The sequence below is a fragment of the Oncorhynchus clarkii genome, chromosome 19 (genome assembly GCF_045791955.1).
Source record: "Oncorhynchus clarkii lewisi isolate Uvic-CL-2024 chromosome 19, UVic_Ocla_1.0, whole genome shotgun sequence".
In the NCBI taxonomy this organism is placed as follows: domain Eukaryota; kingdom Metazoa; phylum Chordata; class Actinopteri; order Salmoniformes; family Salmonidae; genus Oncorhynchus; species Oncorhynchus clarkii.
Window position 1 is genome coordinate 48,571,489 of NC_092165.1, and position 6,000 is coordinate 48,577,488.

The following is a 6,000-nucleotide window of genomic DNA, read 5'->3' on the forward strand; positions in this document are numbered from 1 at the left end:
GAGGGGGAGAGGGATAGAGGGGGAGGGATGGGAGAGCGGAATAGAGGGCGAGTGATGGGGGGAGAGAGGAATAGAGGGGGAGGGATGGGAGTGAGGAATAGAGGGCGAGGGATGGGCATGGGAGAGAGGAATAGAGGGGGAGGGATGGGGATGGGAGAGAGGAATAGAGGGGGATGGATGTGGAGAGAGGGAAAGAGGGCAAAGGATGGGGAGAGAGTTATAGAGGGTGAAGAATGGGGAGGGATGGGAGAGAGGAATAGAGGGCGAAGAATGGGGAGGGATGGGAGAGAGGAATAGAGGGCGAGGGATGGGGAGGGATGGGAGAGAGGAATAGAGGGCGAAGAATGGGGAGGGATGGGGAGAGGAATAGAGGGCGAGGGATGGGGAGAGAGGGGAGGGATGGGGAGGGGTGTGGAGAGAGGGAAAGAGGGTGAAGAATGGGGAGGGATGGGGAGAGAGGGGGAGGGATGGGGAGAGAGGGCGAAGAATGGTGAGAGAGGAATAGAGGGCGAAAAATGGGGAGAGAGGGGGAGGGATGGGGAGAGAGGGCGAAGAATGGTGAAAGGAATAGAGGGCGAAAAATGGGGAGAGAGGGGGAGGGATGGGAGAGAGGGATAGAGGGCGTAGAATGGGGAGTGATGAGGAGAGGAATAGAGGGCGAGGGATGGGGATGGGGAGAGAGGGGGAGGGGTATGGAGAGGGCGAAGAATGGGGACAGAGGAATAGAGGGGGAGGGATGTGGAGAGAGGGAAAGAGGCCAAGGGATGGGGAGAGAGTAATAGAGGGCGAAGAATAGGGAGTGATGGGAGAGAGGAATAGAGGGCGAGGGATGGGGATGGGAGAGAGGAATAGAGGGAGAGGGATGGGAGAGAGGGAGAGAGGAATAGAGGGGGAGGGATGGGGAGAGAGGAATTGGGAGTGAGGGGGAGGGATGGGAAGGGAGGGGGAACCAACTGTGTTCGAGGGCCATCAGGAGAGCCACACTCACCAGACCCTGCACCTACACGCTCTCGCATTCCCTCTTGCTATTCCTCTCTCGCTCTCCGTCTCTCTCTCTCTCCGTCTCTCTCTCTCTCTCTCTCCATCTCTCTCTTTCTCACCCTCCCATTCTATGAACTGATAAGGCTACACATTCCATTCCTCTTTAATGATGCAGATGACTATGTATGTTTGGACAGAAAATACAGAAAAACTGCTATATATCTGTTCTGAACATTGTCAATTAAATGCTATGAATGTAAACTGAATTTTGTTCATTATTATTGGTGAACAGTTACTTTACTAAGCTTTTATAAGGGGATCTTCTGAAGGCTTTTCTCTTTGACTGTGAGCCCATAGGTAGTCTTGTCAGAGATGCCTGTGGGGGATCCCTGCATGCCTCAATGGCAGCTTAACCCTGGGGAATGACTGGAGGTCGACACATGGCATCATGGTTCCTAGATCACCACTCTCTCCCCAAACCCTCTCCCAATCTTTCCTTCTCTTCCACTATCTCCTTGCCCTTTCTCCTCTTCCTCCACCCTTCCACTTTGAGCCCATCTCCTCTCTTCTCCTGCTTCCATTTCCTCCTTCTCCCCCATCCCTGTCTTCCTGTACAGCATGTGTTGATGCTGGTCGATAGTGACAGTGCAGAGGTTCGTTAGAGCCAGACACCACTGACAGCCCTTTTAATTGCAGCTTGACTCTGCTCAGGGCTCAGTCTCCGAGCAGAGCTCCATGGTGCCAGGGGAGGCTGTGGGTCTTCATTAACCATGCCCAGGATGGTGTCCAGGACTGGTCTTGAATGCAGAGTAACACCCTTCCCCTCCTCTGGAAGGCAGCTCACATCTACACCCCTCATTATAGCCCAGTCAATTATTGAAAAGGGGATTGGGGTGCAAGTCTAAAGTGGTTTGGAAGCTGAAAACATAATCTTCCCCAACCCATCCTTCTATCTATACTGTCTTTAACTTGGGATTGCGATGCTTATCGGTTGGAAACACAAATGCACACACACTGTGCCCCAGCGGCACACACCCCGTTCCCCAGCGACACACACATCCCTCTCCTTTGTCCACTAAGATGCTGCTGGTGTGACAAGCTTGTAAACAATTAGCGTGTTCTTTGTATTCTATCAGAACTCTCTCTCTCTGTGTGTGTGTGTGTGTGTGTGTGTGTGTGTGTGTGTGTGTGTGTGTGTGTGTGTGTGTGTGTGTGTGTGTGTGTGTGTGTGTGTGTGTGTGTGTGTGTGTGTGTGTGTGTGTGTGTGTGTGTGTGTGTGTGTGTGTGTGTGTGTGTGTGTGTGTGTGTGTAAGTGTGTGTGTGTAAGTGTGTGTGTAAGTGTGCTGGTGACTGAGGAAGCTTGCATGCCGAGACTGAAAGACACAAATATAGAGGGGTGTCATGACGTTGGCCTGGGGGGTAGGTTTATGACAGTCATAAATACCTCTTTCCCCCTTTTTCCTCTCTCTACCCTACTGATGTTACATTTGCAAAACCCTTGATTAAACATAGAGATTCTGGGAACATCAGAAAGTGGGGGGAAATCAACTATATTCTGGTAATCCGACCAATGGAACATATGCGGTGGTACTTAATGAATAGGATGTCAGTTCGGTTGTCATCTGAGACATTCTCATGTGGAAAGTGGAAAGTCTATATATCAGAGTTATCGGATTCACATGGAATTGTTGTTCAATTTAAATGTTTGAATATGAAATTATTCGTGATGGGATGAAATGTGATTTTAGCTTCTAAAATGTGAGATTTGGGTTTTCATAAGATAGGGCTCTGCTCAATCAGTGGCCCGCCCCTGTGAAGAGACATGGGCTATAAAACTTTTCAAACACGCCCTCCTCTCCCTTCCTATATAAGCCCTTGACGACAAAATAACCACCAAGGACGTGAGGACGACGGTCCGATGTCACAATGGTTCAGATAATAACTACAGAACGAAGCCAACATCAGCGTGAGCTTTGGTTGCGAATGGTATGGACTTTGAACTCTTATTCACTACAGAAGTGATACCTCCTAGCCGTTGAGTTAGCAACAGCCGCTGCAAACAAGGGGTAGGAAGGAACAGACAGAGTATGCCGTCTACCACACAACGACGTTACTACAACGTATTCAATTTACCAGCAGAGACATTCTTCAAGGGACAAAGGACTCCGTTGGGCAACACGGCCTTCCATCTACCACCAACCTGCCGAAGCGCAGCTCAGAGTAAATATTTATTGCATTTTCCTTTTCCAAATGGGCGGTAATTTAGAATGCATAAGATACTGTATTTACGATAGCACAGCTTTGCCCTTTGTTCCTCAGTCTTCCCACTCTTTCACTCAAACCCAGCCCCTTTTCTTTTGTGTAACCAGCTGTCATGTCTGTTCCGCCCGCTAGGGACGTTTTCCTTTATGACGTAATTTGTAATCAAGTTATGATTTAAATATGTGTATGTGTAATTCTGTGTGATTAGTTAGGTATTTAGTAAATACATAATTAAACCCAATTTTGTATTGCTGATTCAAATTGTTAGCCAGGATTCGATAACTAAGAATTTACAACTTTCAGATGAGACTGAATTAAGATGACGATTAATATTGACTGCTATTGATGTAAAATATTACTAGGTCTTTAAGATAACAGCTCTATAAATATTATTTTGTTGTGCCCGACTCTCTAGTTAATTACATTTACATGATTAGCTCAATCAGGTAATATTAGAATAGAATAGAATATTAGAATAGTATGTTATCACTTAATCCGGCATAGCCAAAGACACGACAGGGGTAAAATATGGACAGAGGTGTGGATAGGCATCAATAGATGGATGACAAAAATATTCCAGGAATTCAGCTATCTCCATCACAGGTGCAGATCTTTTAATCTCGTAACAAACATCTGAATACGTGCCTCCTGAGTCCTGACTGACACCACCTGATCGGTATTCCTCAATGGCCTTGCTATTAGTACATTCACAGTAATAGAGTAAACTAACAATGCTCCATTGATATTCAATATGCAGTCTCCACCTGTGGAGAGAGAGAAGAGGACTTCTGATACTGCAGATGACTGGAACACTGTGCTGCTGTGCTGTGTACCACTGTTTTAGTATCCACAGGCTACACCACATTACTTCCCGGCCCCAGTCCCTCTCTTCTGTTAAAACTTCGGGAGTCCAGTGTGAATCAGGAGTGGTGAGGTGTTTTCGGAGGCGACTGCTTTAAATATCGTAGGAAACAGCCGATGGAAATGTGACGCATGCAGTAGCGTCGAGCTCCCAGAGTTCAACTGTTCCACCCGGCGCAACTGCCAAGTATCGTTTGTGTCACCCAGTCATGTGACCTCTAGTGTACATGCCAGCGGTAGTGACGAGCATCTTCACGCCACGACCCCGGATCTCCTAATCCTAGTGTGACTGTTAGTGAATACCAAGAGACATATAGAGGAGAGAAAAATGTAACATTTATTTCATATGTTTCAAGTAAGACTGAGCCTTAATGGTATTTTATATACAATTTCATATGCAATCTAAATATTATGCAGACTGGCAGCTGCTTGTCTGAAAACCCCTCCATCGAGTCCTGTCGCACTCTTTCCTGCTTTCAGCTTCATTGCCTCAATTTCTCCTTTATCTTGGCATGAATTTAAAAAATACTCTCCATTCCTTCACACATGGATTTCTGCTTGAATTATTTTTTAAATGCAGGGTAATACGTGTGCCCTACCTTTTGAGTGTGTAGGCGGAATTGGATTTAACTGCTCTGAAATTAAGTAAATGGCTCTCCAAGAAGGATGGAGAGGAAAACTGGCCCTGGAAACATCAGAGGGTCATTAGAAGGACCCATGGGAAGTTGTCTGAGCGTTGGGAATTTGTTGGGAATGCTGTGGAAAAAGAAGTAAACAACTGAGAAAGACTGAGGGAAACCTTTAGAGACCATTGTGCCATCTGTGAGGTGTTCTGAGGGTTGGGAGCAGGTTTGATATGTGTTTGGAATATGTTGGGACTTGGGAATGTTGTGGAGGGAGTTACAAACTGTCTCTCTCTTTTGTGCTGGCATTGCGTACAGGAAAGAAATGTGCTAGGCTATTGGCTCGATGGCGGTGGAAGTGGTGTAAACACAGAAACATGGTCTGAGTCCTTTGATGTTAACGCACATAACTACTTACACTGACAAACCTCCAAAAGACAGAGAAAGCTAGCTAGTGCCTGAGTCATATCTTTACTCAGCAGGTCAAGTGCTTTAGCTGGGGCCAACAAGACTATTAAGCCCTCACTGAAATCACAGGTACAGTCTATATTTAGGAAAATATTCTTAATCCTTTTCCTTCCCTAGTTCCGTTTCTGAATCTCTGATTTAATTGGGTGTCTTCCCCCCATCCCTGTCATGGACATGGGTAGGTCTACTTAAGTGTACACCCACCAGTGCTTGCATATTTATATGATTTTCTGTAGTTCTTTACAAAAGCCACACAAAAGGCCCAACATTCTCTTCATAGCACTTTTTTATCTCCATGTTGTAGCTCAGTGTCAAATTCATATAAAGAGTCCTGATGTTTGATGTCATTAAGCCTTTGTCACACAGAATGACCCACTTTCTTATGGGCAACGCAGTACAACGCAGTACAATGCACATCACAGCAGGCCATGTGGCTCCTTTCTCAACCTCATTGTTCCTATATTACAGAACAAGCGCCAGTGGATGTGCTGTTATTTATGGGGCTTTACCAGCATAAGGCACATATAATTGCCTCTCAAAAGCTGTAATTGCTTTCATCTCTCATGTCCAGCGCCAAACGTCCACACACATGCCCTCCGTGTCTCCATGGAGATAGTGGCTATGCTTGATTTTTTTTATGTTACCTTTATTCAACTAGGCAAGTCGGTTAAGAACAAATTCTTATTTACAATGACATCCTACACCGGCTAAACCCAGACGATGCTGGGCCAATTGTGCACCACCCTATGGGACTCCCAATCACAGGCGGTTGTGATACAGCCTGGAATCGAACCAAAGGTGTCTG